Source organism: Myodes glareolus, chromosome 24, assembly GCF_982192425.1.
Source record: "Myodes glareolus chromosome 24, mMyoGla1.1, whole genome shotgun sequence".
Classification (NCBI taxonomy): domain Eukaryota; kingdom Metazoa; phylum Chordata; class Mammalia; order Rodentia; family Cricetidae; genus Myodes; species Myodes glareolus.
Genome location: NC_142049.1, coordinates 66,628 through 85,378, shown reverse-complemented (window position 1 = coordinate 85,378; position 18,751 = coordinate 66,628).

Here is an 18,751-nt window from a genome sequence, read left to right as displayed (position 1 = left end):
GTTATAGTTTGTAGTCTGTATTGTTAGATACTAATATAAAATTGCTTTCTTGCCTCCTGGACCCAATTGAGTGGCCTAATTTTGTACATCCTTTTGTACTAAGTAAGTTTCTATCTTCAAAACTAAAATAGGTTTCCTGTAGATAAGAAGTAGATGGATTTTATTTCTTGATTCATACTGTCATCTTGTATCTTATAATTAGTTCATTGAGGTCATTGGTATTTAAAGTAATTATTGAAATGTGTTTATTAATTGCAGTCATCCTGTTGTTGGTTGTTGTGTGTGTTCTCAGTGGTCCACCATGTTTTAACCATTATGGCTTTATTTTTTTTTATTTCTTTCCACATCCTTTTGGATGTGTTCAGTTGTTCTTCAACTTGAATATTGCTTTCTGTACTTTCTGTAGGTTTGGTTTGCTGTCTCCTTGTAGTGTTAAAAGTTTTTCTTTCTCCTTTAACAGTGACAGAAAAATTTTTCTGTGTATACTACTCTAGGTCAACCATCATGGTAGCCTTTAAGGACTTTAAATGTATTGTTCGATTTTCTTCTGACTTTGAAAGTTTTCATTGAGAAATCAGCATTAATTCTGAAGGATTTTACTGTATTTGTAGCTTCAGTTTTTTTCTCTTGTAGTTTTCGGTACACTTTATTTGTTCTGAGTACTTAGTGCTCTAACTATCATATACTCTGGGGATTTTCTTTTATGGCTTTATTGATTATGTGTTCTTTGTGATTCTTATCTGGAGGAGATAGCAGCAGCAGGGAAGGTACTCTTCTTCAGCCCCCTCCAGCTCTTCCTCCTCCAGCTCTGTCATCTGGGAGGTCACTGGTCAGCTGGGTGGAGCAGTCTTCTTCTGAGCCAGCTAGGTCCCTGCCCTGCCTATCCCTGTGCTGCCAGCCACCTGACACAGCCCTGAGCGTTGGACTCCCCAGGCTGGGGTCATAGGGGCTGAGTGAGGCCAGGCGTTCCCTCAGCTACAGCCTGCCCACCTCAATCTCTGAGCCTCCCTGGGGCTGCATAGGCAGTTGCAGCAGTGAACCCGGGACCATCGCCAGAGCTAGGGCTGCAGCTTGGCATAGCAGCAGTGTGCTGTCAATAGCGGTGAAGGCATTAGGAGTGGCAGGCGACATTCCCATGGCAAAGGGGTTTCCGGGCCCTGCCCAGTGAGCAAACACCTTTCCTGGGGGAGGCGGTCACGCCAGTGCCCCAGGCTGAGGAGCACCAAGGCTGCCAGGGCCCCATTCAATTTCTTTCTTTTTTCTTTTTATTTTTCCATTCAAAAATTTACACTTCCTCCCTCCTCCTACAACCCTCCTGTTCCCCTACTCACCCTCTTCTCTCCCCCTCCCTGCAAACCTCACCACTGTGTGTTCAGGAACAGATTGACAAACCCCTCCAGGCTCAGGACCCTAGGGAAGCAGTCTATAAAAAAAACCCCTGATCTCCCCAGATGCACACTTCTATACCCATCCCCAGGGACTGGTGGTATAAGCCAACCTGTGTGCCTGTGAGCCTGCTTGCCTGTGTATAATGTGCATGTTATGTGGGTGGACGTTCGTTTGTGTAGGCCAGTGTGACTTGTGTGTGTGTGCGTGTCTGTGGTTGTGCGTGCATGCTTGTTCTTAGGTGTCTTTGTCTGGGTTTTTGTTTGGGTGTCTGTCTTTTTTTGTGGGGAGAAGGAGTGTGTGTGTGTTTTTATATGATGTGTGTGTGTTGTGCATGCCTGTTTGTGTATGTTTGTTTGTGTGTTTGCACCTGATTGTGAGTCCGTCTGTGTAGGTTCTGATCATGTACATTCATTCAGGTGTGCTTGGGTTTGTGTGTGCTTGTGTGTATACCTAAATACTTTAATATACGCATGCATGCGTGTGCATGCACATATATAGGAGTGAGAGCCAACTGGCACTGGTGCCCTCTAGGACTCGCTCAGCTGCTGGGCTAGTCCCAAGTGGGGTGGGATGCCAGATACCAACATCTGGTTGCCTACTGAGGCTAACCTGAGGAGCCAATGACTGGCACAGGGATGGAATCAGTGACATGGAGGCAAACCACCGACGTCCAAGATGGGCATAAAGTCAAGTAGCTGAAAGGTCAGGTGCTGATCCACTAACCAGGTGGAACTATCATGAAGCTGCTTGGTCACCCTGAGCCAAGGAGAGAGGTCTGTGCTGTGGGCTTCAGATGCCAGCCGAGTGCATCTTTATGACAGTTAAGGCACAAGATGGTCCCAATCAGACCCAGAGCTGGGCTCAAAGGAACAGACGACCCTTCTTGAGTCTTCCTTGATGGCAGCAGCGGTGGGTGGGGGTGCAGTGATTCCCATTGGGAATAAGGATAGTTAGGCCCAGATAGTTCTGTCCTGCAGCCTGCCAATGCCCCCACTGACCACAAACAGTGAGCACCAAGACCCATGTTCCAACTTCCCTAGGAACCATCTGCCCAGGAGCATCTTCCATGCTGGCCAGACTGCCCTTTTCTCCCCTGCACAGTGCAGGACTTCACAGGGAGGCATCCACAATGAGGGACTGGATGGCACCAATGGTGATGGAGTGGAGCTGAGAGTGTGGTTGGGCATGGGGCCAAACTGGAAGCCAAGGAGTTGGCATTACAAGTTCCAAAGAGAGAAATCAAGGATCCTCCTGACCTCCCATGCATGCATAAGCTTGGGCAAATATGCACACTCATGAACATGTACACCATCTCTCTAACCCAATCCCAGTTTTAGGGTTTTCTTGATTTTCCAGGAGAAGGGGAAAACCAGGATAGAGCAGGAGGAGCAGGGTGAGGAGGAGGAACAGGAAGAGGAGGTGGAGAAGCCTACAGTTCCTCAATGATGAGAGGCTAGCACCTAGGACTACCCAATACATCCAGGTACCACAGTAGAGCACCTACAGGACAGTGTCTATCCTGTCTGGGAGGATGTCCCTGTGATCCATCCCCTTTGCCTGCACCTAATTGGGCACCTCCCCTGAGAGCTTGTGGTAGACGCTGCCAGGAAAGAAAGCTGAAACAATGCAGTCGGGGCAGTGCATCGAGTTCTTCATCCCACTCCCATCCCACCACACCACACCCCCACCCTACCCCTACTCCCAACCCGGGTGCCCACCTTCCCACCCCAAGCCCCATGCCTCCTCCTCCAGGAACACAAATGGCCTGCAGGAAGGAGGAGGGCTCTCTCACTTGCCCAAAGGCAAAAGCTGGCTATCTGGCAACAATCCCAAGATGGGGTTGGGGGTAGTCAGGGTCTAAAGGCAGTCCATGCCTTGGGAGTTCCTGAGGCCCTTTCAAATCCAACACCCGTGGAGTTTTCACCAAGTGAGCCAGAGGTGTGCGTACACAGGACCCTAAGCCCAGGACAAGGGAAGAGCTGGTTTGTGGGCCAACTATTCTGACAGAGGCATGGTTATTGCACAGTGAGGGGGCCTTATGAGGAAGGGGAGAGAAGGGAGAGAAGGCCGGACACTTCTGGAACTGGACCCTGACTCCAGGCCGGGGCATAGGGCTGAGGAAGGCACAGCTGGCAGGCAGATGACCCAAGCAATCAACCCTTGTCTGCGCCTATCTGTGCACCTCCCCTGGGAACTTGTGGTAGAAGCTGCCTGAAAAGAGAGTCGCCAAAATGTAGCCCCGGCAGGGCCTCGAATTTCTCATCCCACCATACAGCACCTCACCCCACCCCCACCTTTATTCCCAACCCAGGTGCCCACCTTCTCACCCCAAGCCCCATGCCTCCTTAACCGGGGACATGTTGGGGGACATGTCAAAATCCAGGGACAAGGCAAGTAGGAGTGGCTAACTAGGGTTTGCCTCCTAGCTCTGTGCCCACTTTCACCTAGGGTACTTGCCGGCTTCACTGAAATTGGTGAAAGCTCTGCCACACTCTGACACCATTGGCCTTCTCAGAACCAATGAAAACATAGCCAATTACTTAATAATCTTGACAATCTGTGCATGTTTTGAGAACATCATTTGCCATTTCCTAGCAATGTAATTATATATTAGAGACTATGACTTACTTGTCATACAATTATTCTAGGCTATGAGCTATAAATATATAATGAAATTGATTTATCTATCTAATGAAATCATCAATAGTATCTAAGATGTTTGAAATGAATTTTACAAAAATCAAGATTTTTAAGTGGCTGTTTTCTATTAGTAAAGACCGCAGAATAAAGTATTTTGTCTCTACCTGGGTGATTATAAATCAATGATTATTAATTGAATACATTATTTCACTGCATAAACAAAGGAGATAACTTTTGGTCCCCATATTAAATGAGTCTATGAAGCACTAAAATAAACTATAAAGGTTTTTTTTCAAGAGTTTTCAAATTACTTTTGGTACATACATGACTGGGATTAACTAAATCACATAAAGTAAAAACAAAACTAAGGGTAGACTGCTGTTTTCAAATTCTGGCCATGTCTCTGCTCCTCATTTACTTTAGCCTGAAGACTTAAGGGGAAAACTAAGCTCTTAAAATGAGAAAAAAAGATGTATGGCATATGTTGTGTGAGTGTGTTCCTGGGTGCCACGCCAGTGTGGTTTGGATGCCTAAACCAGCAGGGGATGCGGGGATTCAGACACAGAGGCTTCCATGCAGGGAGAAGAACAGCAACCTTTATTTTATCCCAAACTAGAGCCTTTTATACCTTTAGGCAGCTGGCCGGAGAGATGTTGAGCAGCCAGAGGTCAAGATCAGGGCATTGTCTACTGGGAATGCTTCTGTGGAAAATCACTTTCAGAAAGAAGACAAACATCCTTGTTGATTATAGAGGACAAGGAAGTTTAGCTGTTGGTCAGGGGGAGTGAGGGCAGCCAGATGCCAACACCTGGGGAGTCATGAAACATATATCTTTGTGTCAATACCAGGACCAATAATACATAAAATGACGGTTACATAAAAGTTCAACTTGAAGGACCAAGGAGTTTGTCAGGGTTGCTTACATGAGCTGGGATGATTTAAATATTGCCATATCACCAGAAAGTCCACCACAGCATGAATGATGATGATTTATGAATGTTGTAGCCTTGGAGTTCTCTGCTAGACTTATAGGAAGCTCCCCAGGTTGGAGAATCTCCTCCAGGAAGCTTAGCTGCTCAGACAATGTTCCCATCAGAAGTTGTTTACAACTTCCAGAAGCTAGGGCAGGACCCTTGTGACTCTTGATTCAGCTCCCCAGGACTTGTAAGGTTGTTTACTTATTAAGTCTCAGGAGCTCCTCCAATGACACAATGTTTCTATTCAGAGGAATTGCTACACTCCACTCTTTTGATGACTCTTGATTTCTCCCCACCTTATTTCCTGTGATAGTCTCAGCCTTCCTGTTAGTGACAAGAATACGTATGTATGACATAGCCAAAGTTACTTGTCATTAAGGACTATGCCAATGATTATGACTCTTTGAAATACTCTATCTGTTGCAAAAATTGAGTTTTGTTCCAGGAGCTAGGGAGCTGAGGAGACAAGTGGGATGTTGGGTGGCCCATGACTGTGATCAGTTTCAGAGCTGCGTGTCACTCAAAACAGCCTCTACCTTGTGATTCTTAGCTTCCTTCCTTGACCCTGGGATTCCCCACTGGGGTGTTTCCCCTGTGCGTCTGCTGCATGCCTGGTTAGATTTCCAACCTTGTCAGAGGTTGGTGGGCCCTCTTTCCAAGGTGCAAATGGAGGTGGCCTGGTCTGGCCCAGGCTGGCACTCGGCCCACAGAAGATCAACAGGAAAAAAAAAAAAACGGCCAAAAGAAAAGCCTAGTGCACCCAGTATTCTCAGGCGGTCCCCCATCCTACTACTAACCAGGCCTGACTGTGCTTCGCTGTCTAGATCAGACAAGATCGGGTACATTCAGGGCGGTATGGCCATAGAAAGAGGCAGCACATACTGCAGAGCTACTAGAGTTTGCTGCTTTGCTTGCTTCCACACCTGCCCTCATGACCTCCAACACCCCTTCTGGCCACCTAGTCCAGCCAAGCCCAGCCAACACTCCACCCCTGACCTGGCTGAAGCCACACTAGGCTGCTCCAGGAAACCTACCCGCCGACCTGCCAGCAAGGCTCTCCTCAGCACTGCGCCTGGACCAGGACACAGGATACAGGGCCAAAAGTTGCCTCCATTACCAAGGGGCATTCTCCCTTCGGTCCCTTGTCTCCTATTCCTCATCTGGCAGCTTCACTCTGCCCCAACGGAGCCCCTGGCAGGTTTGCTGGCCCACAAACCAGCTCCTCCCTTGCCCTGGGCCTATAGTCCAGTTTGTGCACACATCTGACTCCCTTGGTGGGGAATTCATTAGTGTCAGATTTGACAGGGCCTCAGGTAACTTCTAGGGCATGGACTGACTTTGGACCCCGACTCTATCCCCATCCCCACCTGGGGCCTGTGTAGTCAGCTTTTGCCTTTGGACAGGTGAGAGCCCTCCTCCATCCTGCAACCATTCGTGATGCCATGAAGGAGGCACGGGGCTTGGGGTGGGAAGGTGGGCACCCAGTTGGGAGTAGGGCTGGGTGTGTGGTGGGGTGGGATGCCACTGCTGCAGCCTCCAGAACATCAAACCACAAGGCTTGCAACAGCACCAACCCCAGGGGCCCGGCAGGATCTTCTGGGTCTGGGAGGCGGTGGCCACTGACAGAGGGAGCAGCAGCAGAGAAGTCCTCTTCTTCAGCCCCCTCCAGCTCTTCCTCCTCCAGCTCTGCCATCTGGGAGGTCGCTGGTCAGCTGGGTGGAGCAGTCTTCTTCTGAGCCAGCTAGGTCCCTGCCCTTCCTGTTCCTGTGCTGCCAGCCATCAGCCACAGTCCTGTGCGCTGGACTCCCCAGACTGGGGTCTTAGTGGCTGAGTGAGGCCAGTCGTTCCCTCAGCTACAGCCTGCCCACCTCAATCTCTGAGCCTCCCTGGGGCTGCATAGGCAGTTGCAGCAGTGAACCCAGGACCATCGCCAGAGCTAGGGCTGCAGCTTGGCATAGCAGCAGTGTGCTGTCAATAGCGGTGAAGGCATTAGGAGTGGCAGGCGACATTCCCATGGCAAAGGGGTTTCCGGGCCCTGCCCAGTGAGCAAACACCTTTCCTGGGGGAGGCGGTCACGCCAGTGCCCCAGGCTGAGGAGCACCAAGGCTGCCAGGGCCCCATTCAATTTCTTTCTTTTTTCTTTTTATTTTTCCATTCAAAAATTTACACTTCCTCCCTCCTCCTACAACCCTCCTGTTCCCCTACTCACCCTCTTCTCTCCCCCTACCTGCTTGAGAGAGGGCAGGGACCCTTACCCTGTGGGAAGTCCAAGGCCCTCCTCCCTACATCCAGGCCTAGGAAGGTGTGCATCCAAATAGACTAGGGTCCCAAAAAGCCAGTACATGCAGTAGAAACAGGTCCCAGTGCCTTTATCAATGGCTTCTCTGTCTGCCCCCTCCCCATTGGTAGCCACATTCAGAGAGTCCAGTTTGATTCCATGCTCATCCAGTCCCAGTCCAGATGGATTTGGTGAGCTCCTATTGGATCAGGCAGGCTGCCTCAGTGGGTGGACCAACCTCTCATGGTCCTTATTTCCTTGCTCATCTTCTCCCTCCTTCTGCTCTTCATCTGGATCTTGGGAGCTCAGTCCATTGCTCTGATGAGGGTTTCTGGCTCTATCTCCATCCATCGCCGGACAGAGATTCTATGGTGATAAATCGAGATAATCATCAGTGTGATAGTGGGGCAAGGACAGTTCAGACACTTTCTGCTCTGCTGCCCAGGACCTAGGTGGGGACATCCCTGTGGACACCTGGGATCCCCCCTAGAGCCAAGTCTCTTGCCAACCCTAAAATGCCTCCCTTAATGTAGATATCTTCTTCCCTGCTCCTATATCCGCCATTCCTCCATCTTCACCCTCCCACTCCGCCAAGCTCATGCCAGTCTTTCCCAACTCAGCCTGCTTCGGGGATGAGGGCCTGGGGAGGATTTCTTAAGGTTCTTCGTGTTAATTAGGCCTCCACACAATCACTCTTGTACCTTGCTCTCTCATTTACAACCCAATCCAGTCCTTCCTGTTCCATTATTCCCCATTCCCGTTTCATACAGCCAGCACTCCATCTTGCCTCACTTGAATTCTCTACCTCATTGATTCCCTACCGGTTTTATGACCTCCATGACTATTCCAATTTAAGTACATACTGAATATCAACTTCAAGGCTAACATTTCCATATTAGAAAGACATCTGTCTTTCTAGGTTTGGATTACCTCACTTAGATTGCATAGGTCCAGCTCTACGGAGATTTACCACTAATTTCATTTTTCCTTACAGATGAGAACTCTTCCATAGTTTAAATATAACACATTTATCAGATTTATTCATGAATCGATGGGTACATAAACTGTTTCTATTTCTGAGCTACTGTGACTAGAGCAACACTGACCATGGATGTGCAAGCATCTCTGCAGTAGAGGGTCCTTTGGACACGTGCACAAGTGTGGAAGAGCTGGATTAAATGATAGTTTTATTTCTAACTTTTTAAGCAACACCCACATTGAATTCCATATGGCTTTACCAGAAAATAACCACTCTGTAATATGCAATCTACAGATTTCTTATAATTCCTATTGAAAGACTCCCGCTGGGCGTCTTCCCTCGGGAGAGACCCCAAGCCCAAAGATCAGTCGAAAGCACGCAGCCGGATGCAAACTGCAAGAGGTTTATTGGGGATACACAGGTACCTGATGGCGACAAAGTCTCTCGGAGGACTTGCGCGCCGCAGGTTGGGGGTGAGGGGTTTTTGTAGGAGAGCAAAAAGCGAGGTTTACAGAAGCGAGATGCAGGGTGGTAAATTTTTAACCTAGATAACAATGAGAGGAATATTCAGCGGTTTATTGTTCCTTTTATCCTGCCTTCCCCTTTCCTGGCTGGCGACCAGATGTCTGACCGCACAGCCCCTGACTCGTGAGAGCCCCGCTTTATACGTGACTCAGACCTCGCAATCCTCTCTTTTTTTTGTTTTCTATGGCCAGTTCATAAATCCCTGTCTTGCAGCCTGATAAGGCTGTCCTTGCTCTAACCTCAGGTACCTTTGCTCAGCGGAGGCCTTTAATTAAGCCTGTTATTTGCTCAGCACTCCGGAGGTCTTGGGCTCCGAAGGCCCTTAGTTAAGCTTGCTATCTGAAAACCTTTGCAGAATGGCATAACTGTGGTTAAGACGAGTTGGGGTCCTTTATTCCCCCATTTTCTCTTATAAGTTGAGTTAATTCTTTAACTCAAACTGATCATGGTCTTTCTGTCTCCTATTGTCTCAGTTGCTGATATTGGTGGGTCAGGACCAGAGTCTGGATAACTAAAAGCCTGTCTTTCATAGGTTGCACCAGGTGATTTAAAATGCAGGGGCCGACTGTAATGATAAGAAGCAAAATAAGTAGGGGCCCAGCTATATATTGAAAACAAAATCAAAGGACTTGCTCAGACAATAACCACATGAAAACTAGCATTACTTCAGAATAGCTCTTAGCAAAATTATCTGATGAATGAAGCTTGAAAGTAACTACATGGTAGACATTGTGAACCATTGCAGACCTAGGATTAGCACCCATCATTATGGCAATAGTCTATTGACTACAAAGAGCTTATCTCAGTCCTAAGAAACATATGGATGCCTTATCATTGTAAAACAATGTTTCCCTTAAAAGGTAAGTTCAGTATTATGAAGACAAATCTCCTCTGCTGTAGACACTGGGAGTGTTGATCCTCAATTCCAGAGAATGCGCCTGAGAGGTTAGCTTCAGCCCAGCTGGCACCATATGACATTCACCGGCTTCCATCATGTTCTATAGCATCAGCTTCATCCAAATGTACAAGGGTTGTGCCTATTGTGAGAACTTCAACAAGCAATGAAAGAAAATGCAATACAGAATGACAAATGTTTAAAACAAAACAATGAGCCCTAAAGCCAGAGGACAGTCAATGTGGAAGCAGAAATCAAGAATTAGGTTCAGTTCGTAAGAGGTACAGAAAAATAAATATAATTAACCCAGTAAGTCCTAAGAGCTCAACATGTCGTTAAAACATTAGGCCAGCTTGGACATAGGGACAACATTCAGACATAAAATCCATGGGGGTGTAAAAGGGAGATGGTGTATTAGGATTTATGTTCAGAACTAAAACAGAAATAGAAGAAAAGGATCAGCAGCATCTTGAGAACCCAGACAGTGGTTCTCCAGCCTCAGCATTCAGAGGGACTGGAATGGTGATCGTAAATAAAACCATATTTGTTTGTCTTTTGAAAATTAGGCCATTTTATAATCTAAAGCAAAATTTTCCTGTAGAAAAGCAAAACCAGTCAAGAGGTGAGAAAGATTCAGGTGTGCTTGCTTTTCTCTGCCAATACGGTCTAATCTGGAAAAATCTCAGATCGTATAAAATAATTTCTGTCGATAGGTCCCAGACACATAGGGGAGGAACAGAACAGAATTACTCTTCGCTTCTGTTATCTGTTACCGTGTTTAAAAGACATTAACTCTTAAAAAAATGAGCAGAGCCCTGTGGGCTTCTGACTTCAGGAAAGAAGAGCCTTAAAGGCGATGCAAACCCATCTTACAGCAGATGTGCCTGTCCTGTGCAGGCCCTGAGCTCAGGATATCCATCACCAGGGTCAGCCTTAGTCAGCAGATGCATGAGTAGCAGCTAACTAGCCAGGTAACAGAACTAGTGGCAGCGATTGCTGTAGCGTTTTAAACCCAGAACAGGACAGAGGGAGGTCTGGCCAGTCATTTTGCTGGTCTCTAGGGCCAATTTTGTCAGTTTATATTTTATCTATCTGACCTGAGCTTTGGGGTTGGTAAGCATAATTGATCCCCAGTGTCTTTGGTCATGCCCTAACTTACCTGGGCAACAAAGGCAGGTCTATTATCGGACATGATTACCTTGGGCATCCCAAACCTTGGGAAGATTTCTTCTTTGATCTTCTTAGCCACCGCATTGGCTGTCTCAGTCCTGGTAGGAAAAGCTTCTATCCAGCCTGAAAAGGTATCTATAAAAACTAATAAGTACGGGTTGTCATATCTGGCTGGCTTAATTTCTGTAAAATAATACTTCCCAGTAGGCTCCAGGCCAATCGCCCCTGAGCCTCTTCCCAGGAGCATATATGGAGAGTCCTGCATTAATTGTAGCACAGGCCTTGCAGTTTTTGACTACTTCTTCTGCCAAGACAGAGAGTCTGCCATCTGATTTCCCTCAGCCACAGAATCTCAAGCTTTTTGGTGTCTTGGACAAGTATATGTCTTTTCCTGCAGATGTTATCAGTCCTCTTCGTCTGTATATTGCTCCATGAATATGAGCAGTGGCAAAAGCATACCTGTTGTCAGTGTAGGTGTTGAAACTTCTCCCTCTGCCATTCGTATCCAAGCTGCAAGTCCGGCTTTTTGTGCCAACGTCCTTCAGGGAGGCTATGCCCAGGTCATTTGCTTCCCATCCACCACTGCTGTCCCCGCCTTCCGCTTACCTTCGATCATGAAACAGCTGCCATCCGTACACCAGCTCGGACTTTCAGGCCAAGGCTGATCCTTCAGATCAGTTCTGGTGCCAGCTTCTCAGCGCATTGATGAGTAAACGAGATGTCATCAGTCTCAGGCAGTAGGGTAGCAGGATGGAGGACAGCAGGGGGAGCGAAGGTCACTGGTTCAGTCAACAAAAGGCTTTAATCATCTCCAGCCTGGTTTGAGTAAACTCGATCTGGGCCTTCAGCTTCGTTAGCAAGTCTCTTTCTAATAAAGATAGGACGCTCAGGGATAACCAGGAAGGAATGAGTCACTTGTCCTCTCCCCAAATCTACAGTTCGTGAGGTGGTCCACAGATATTGTTTCTGTCCAGTTGCTCCAATTATTATAGTCTTTTATTTTCTCCCCTCTAATCATCTTCTGCTAGGGCCAGTACCTTAGAGTCCCTTCCTTTTTTCTTTGGGCAATTTCTTGCCCAATGTTCTTTTTCTTTGCAATAAGCACATCGTCCTTTGTCCAAGGGGTGCCTGTCCATGTTTATCTCTGGTCTTCTGTTGCCCAGGTTCCCTATCTGTCTAGGTTTTATCTTTTCTTTTTTTCCTATCATTGCGGCCAAAATTTTATCAAAATTTTTTTTTGTCTATGATCCCTCCAGTTCTCTTTCTTCTACCTCCCCAAATTCTGCAAGGTATAATCTTGCAACCTATCTATCTGCTGTAACTTCTTTCTTATATCTGATGTTGACTGCCCTATGAAGGCCATGGCTATCGCTGCCTGTTGACTTTTAGAGGTTGGGTAAGATGCCTGTAAATCTTCATTAAACATTTAAGGAACATAGATTCTAACTGGCCCCTGGAGAACCTCTCTTTCCTTGGCCGAATTAGTGGGGTGCCTTGTAGCCCCCCTGAGAATTGCCATGAGCCCAGCATTTTGACTGTCAGTTTTTTCCTTTAAGAATTAATTGGACATCATCATGTAGAAGAATGAAAGTGGACCCATATTTCTCTATGCACAAAACTAAAATCCAAACAAATCAAAGAGCTTAACATAAAACCAACAATATTGAACCGCATAGAAGAAAAAGGGTTTTAAATACATTTTTAAACATAGCCTCAGTGGCATAGACATTGAGAGAAACAATCAATCAATAAATGAGATCTCCAGAACTGAGAAGCTTTCTGTATAGCAAAGGATATAATCAACAGAACATAATATCAGCCTGTAGAATGGGAAGATATTTTTATAAGAAAATTAGGAACTTAGTCCTCATAAGAACAAATAATCCAGTAAAAAAAATTATGTTACAGACCTAAACGGTAAACTCTCAACAGATGAACTTAAAATGACTGAAAGATATTTAAAAGATTTTTAAATATAACATCTTTAATCATTGGAGAAATGTGGATCAAAATAACTCTTGAGACTCTATCTTATCCCTATAACATGATCAAGATCAAATACTGCTCATAACCTATGTATAAGAGAAACTCCTTCATCATTGGTGGAAATGTAAACTGGCACAGCCATTTTGGATCCTAATATGTTGAAATCTCAGAAAATTAGTCAACAAATCATCCCAACATTTAGTTATGTCTCTATTGGGTCTGTAGGAACTTTTGAATCTATTATAGTCCCTAACTTTAAACTGCCAAGGCTGCGCTGCACAGCGCGGGGCGGGACATAGGCTCCTTGTGGGCTGCGCGCCCACGTCTCTCCGCCCTCCGCCCTCCTTTCGGGGCGCGCACCTAGCGTGTCTTTTATGCCATCTGGCAGTTCGCCTGGTCCCATTTGTAATTCTCTCTCTCTCTATGGCTCTTTTGTATCCTTTAGCAAATCCTATCGGCGAGCGCAGGCAGTCCATGTGGACCGAGCGGACCGCAGCTCGCAGCCGCCTCCGCCTCTGAGGCACAGCCCACTGTGGCGCACTCCGCATGGCCCAAACAAAGGCATGGCCCCGCCCCGGGCCTTGCGTGTTTCCGCGGGCGATCTGTGCACCCTGGATGAGCCCGCCCATGTTGCTATGGAAACGCGGCTTTACGCAGAGCCCGCGCTCAGAGCCCAGCCCCTCTCTGCCTTCTATGGCGCCGCTGCTAACCCCGCAGCTTCCGCCTCAGTCAGGGCAAGTTTTGCTCAGGTGCTGAAAAAGTCCTCCGAAATCCATAGCCCCGCCAGAAGGCCGGGACACATAGCCTCTGATGTCAGTCGGACTTTAGCCCGCCCAAGTCGCCACAGCGACCTGGCTTTTCGTACGCCTCTGCAGACTTCAGAAAACTCGTGCCAGCATCTGGTTAGCATGGCCACGCCTCCCGGACAAGTTAGCACTCTCCGGTGCAGTTCTGCACCTCCCTCCTGAGTAGCTGGGACTACGGGCGTGCGCCACCGCGTCCGGCCATCTCCCCGCCCCCAACCAGGCACCATCGCCCAAAGGCGGGCCAGCGGCCGTCAGCACTCTCCGCACGATCAAGCAGCCCGTCCCTCTCAATCAAAACCAAAGTCCTCTGTACGTGAGAGCCAGAGACTGAGCTCTCTTATCAAAATTAGGCGAAAATCGCCTCCAAAAGCTCTGTGGCTCTTTAAGAACAGGGAAGGCAGTCCTCAAACATGATCAAACCCGCCTCCCTACGAGACTCTTGCCCCAAGTCTCTATCAGCGAGTACGCAGGTGAATGGAGAGGGGGCGGAAGCCGCGGTCTCCCGTACCCCATCGTCCTCATAGCCCCGCCTTTAGTTACCTCATTTTTTTGCTACTGTTTTTTTTTTCAAACTCCTCCTGCACTGAACTTAAGTTCTTCCCCGTTGCTTTTTGTACCTTCTTTCAGAAACCTTAACTTTGATTCTTTCTATTTTTTTCCTCCCCCACTGGAGTCCTGTCAGCGACGGCTCGCAGGCTGAGGGCGGACGGTCGTGGGCGGGGACTCTGCCGCTCGCCCCTGGCTCGGGGCTCGCCGGCCGGGCTTCTCTTAGCCCTCCCACGCACGCCGCCGCGCTGGGGGTGCCGATCTGTAGTGAGGCTTAAAAAGGGTAGTTAGAGACTGTCCCCTGCTGGTGTTTCAATAAACAAACAGACAAACCATACAGATGCACAATAGAACAGACCGATAATCAGACATGCTGCGCAGACGGAGGTTACTACAGAGGGGCTCCGGACACCCCACCTCCCAGATGAACCCCGAACCCTCAGACAAAGTCCGATTCTGGTCGTGGGTTCAAACAGACGAACCTCGTACCCTCAGACAAAGTCCGATTCTGGTCGTGGGCTCAAACAGACGAACCTCGTACTCTCAGACAAAAGTCCGATTCTGGTCGTAGGTTCAAACAGACTCCCTTGGGACGTCTCCCGGGGTGCGGGGGGGAAAGTTCCCAGGCCCGTCAGCCCCTCTCCAAGGCCCGCTACAGACTGACCCAGCCGTGCCGACCCAGCTGTGTTGAACAGATTCAGATTCGCAGCGCAACAATCAGATGCGAAAGACGTAAGACAAGTGCAGGACATAGACATAGAACATAGAACATAGAATTCTGGCCAGCTCACCTCACCTCCCGGCAGTGATTCGGCGGTCTCTGGGATAGGGGCCTCAACTTCCCGGCCAATGCACCAAATGAAAGACTCCCGCTGGGTGTCTTCCCTCGGGAGAGACCCCAAGCCCAAAGATCAGTCGAAAGCACGCAGCCGGATGCAAACTGCAAGAGGTTTATTGGGGATACACAGGTACCTGATGGCGACAAAGTCTCTCGGAGGACTTGCGCGCCGCAGGTTGGGGGTGAGGGGTTTTTGTAGGAGAGCAAAAAGCGAGGTTTACAGAAGCGAGATGCAGGGTGGTAAAATTTTAACCTAGATAACAATGAGAGGAATATTCAGCGGTTTATTGTTCCTTTTATCCTGCCATCCCCTTTCCTGGCTGGCGACCAGATGTCTGACCGCACAGCCCCTGACTCGTGAGAGCCCCGCTTTATACGTGACTCAGACCTCGCAATCCTCTCTTTTTTTTTGTTTTCTATGGCCAGTTCATAAATCCCTGTCTTGCAGCCTGATAAGGCTGTCCTTGCTCTAACCTCAGGTACCTTTGCTCAGCGGAGGCCTTTAATTAAGCCTGTTATTTGCTCAACACTCCGGAGGTCTTGGGCTCCGAAGGTCCTTAGTTAAGCTTGCTATCTGAAAACCTTTGAAGAACAGCATAACTGTGGTTAAGACGAGTTGGGGTCCTTCACTATCATTACAGATTTGAATCAGTGTCTTTCAATCCACAAATACACTTTTTAAATAAAACTGGATGCCCCAGAATTTGGTGCCTATATGTCTAGGATATAATATCTTCTTGTTTAGCTCTTCTCTGATTAGAATGGAGAGTCTCTCGTCATGCCTATTGATTAGTTATAGTTTGTAGTCTGTATTGTTAGATACTAATATAAAATTGCTTTCTTGCCTCCTGGACCCAATTGAGTGGCCTAATTTTGTACATCCTTTTGTACTAAGTAAGTTTCTATCTTCAAAACTAAAATAGGTTTCCTGTAGATAAGAAGTAGATGGATTTTATTTCTTGATTCATACTGTCATCTTGTATCTTATAATTAGTTCATTGAGGTCATTGGTATTTAAAGTAATTATTGAAATGTGTTTATTAATTGCAGTCGTCCTGTTGTTGGTTGTTGTGTGTGTTCTCAGTGGTCCACCATGTTTTAACCATTATGGCTTTATTTTTTTTTTATTTCTTTCCACATCCTTTTGGATGTGTTCAGTTGTTCTTCAACTTGAATATTGCTTTCTGTACTTTCTGTAGGTTTGGTTTGCTGTCTCTTTGTAGTGTTAAAAGTTTTTCTTTCTCCTTTAGTAATGACAAATTTTTCTGTGCATACTACTCTAGCTTGATCATCATCGTAGCCTTTAAAGACTTCAAATGTATTATTCCGTTTTCTTCTGACTTTGAAAGTTTTCATTGAGAAATCAGCATTAATTCTGAAGGATTTTCCTTTATTTGTAGTTTCAGTTTTTTCTCTTGTAGTTTTTGGTACACTTAATTTGTTCTGTATAATTGGTGCTCTATCATGTATTTATGGGGATTTTCTTTTCTGGCTTTATTGATTATGTCTTCTTTGTGATTCTTGTATCCATAATGTGTGTTTGCTTTATTTGGAGAAGTTCTTTTCTATGTTTTTGCTGAAGATCTGGTCTATGCTTTAGACTTGGTATTAGTCTCTCTTCTTTATGCACATAATTCCAAGGTTAAGTTATTTTACTCATGGTTTTTCATATTTTCTGTCTATTCTTTAAATGTACTTTTTAAAAATTTTCTCATTATTTGTTCATTTGATCCAGATACTTTTTGTCACATTAAGTCCTGATAATCTCTCTTTTCCTATATTCCTTCTTTTTGAAAGGCTTGCCTTAGTTTTCTTTTTAAGCTATTGAGTTTTTCAATTTCATCTTTATAGTATACATATATGATATCATTTTCAGTTTCATCTTTATATAGCCTGAGTCAAGTACAATATTTCTATCTCCTCTTTGAATTCTGTTCTTAAGCCCTAGATTGTTTTTGTCATTTCCATCAAAATTACTTTTGTATTTTTCTTTGCTATCACCCAGGCATTTACTCTCCTTATGTTCTTTCTCCTTAATTTCCTTGTTCTATGAATTTCTGTATCTTTGTCCCAAATAAGTGGCTTTTGGATGAAGAAGAATGAGTCTTCAAAAGCTGGAGGTAATGAAAAATCCTAGAAGAGATTTTTCAGTATTTAAAATCAATAGATTATGCTTGGGAAGGCATGTATGACATGAAGTTCTGAATTTGAGACATAACATGGAATGGCAATTTTAAGCATTACTATCTAAATGTGAAGGTATTTACTATATTATGATTTGTTGTTTTTAAATGTGCATATTCTCTAGCGAACTGTCCAAAAAAGAAAAGAGTAAATAATGACATTAAAGAAAAAAAAATTTTTCTGTTTCTTTGTGCTTTCTTATATTATTTGAAGTCTCTGATGTCATTTATGATTGTTCTTTTAAGTTACGGGTTATGAGGTTCATCTAGATAATTTTCATTGGCAACCATTTCTATAGGATTGGTTGGTTTTAGAGAGAAGTTGCTGGTCTAGTTTTAGATATTGTTGGTATTTTATGATATACCAAGTATGTAGTATTGAAGAAAGTATGAAGCTTCCTTCAATAGTTCTAAGTCTAATCTAGACTGAGCAGGTTCAGGTAGAAGAGAGGTTGTGTGGGCAGGCCAAGCCTATAGGTTGGACATGACTTGGGGTAAAGAAAACATATAGCGCCTGACTGATATACAGGATGTGCTTCTTGTATGCCTGTGTAAATATACTGGATGTTGTGTTAAAGGAGACTATTGTTGGGGGAAATATAGGGGATGTTTAGGCAGAAGCTTTGAAACTATCTTGAAACAGAGAGTAGAGGCCAGATTTGAATGGGACACTAGATGTCCAGACTATTATCTCACAGGTGGGGAGAAGACATGAATGGGACATTTGAACAACGTAACAGGTATTTTTTTTTGTTAATGTATGATTCAGCCAGTTCTAGCCCATTGTGGGAAGAGCTACTATTGAGCTGATGTTCCTGGGCTGTATAAAGAAACAAGTTGAGGAAACCATGAGGAACAAGCCAGTAAGCAGCATTTCTTGAGGGTCACTGCCTTAGGTCCTGCCTCCAGGTTCCTGTCTATACTTGGTGTCTTGGATTCTCTTGATGATGATTACAAACTGTAAGATGAAATAAATGTCTTTTCTCTCTAGATTGGTTTTATAGTGTTTTATCACAGCAGCAGAAGCAAGTGAACATATCAATCACGATTTCATCAGGAAAGAGGATGAAGTACCAAACACCTCTACCTGCATTATTTATTTGACTTTAATATTAATTTTTTGTTAGTTTTCAGAATTGCATACAATTAAACATAACCATATCCACTCCCATTAATCCAACCAAGATGATCTCCTATGTGTTTTGTATGTATTCTTCCTAACTTCAATATTTTTGTTTTTTATATTACAAATAATCGTGTCCATATGTGAATGGGTACAGGGCCATTTCATGGAGCATGGAAAACATGCCAAAAGCCACATACTCAAAATGAATGATTCTTTATCCTCCAACAACTACCAGTATCTCCTCAGTACTGAGTGGTATCTAGAAATTATTTGCTCCATCTACACTAGGATTTTGGCTTTCTTGATCTTGTGTAGGTCTGTGAAGAGAACCACAGCTGCTATAAGGTCATGATTTTTACAGCCGTGTCATGTACACAAGACAGCACCCTGTAATCCTCTTCCCTGTAACATTT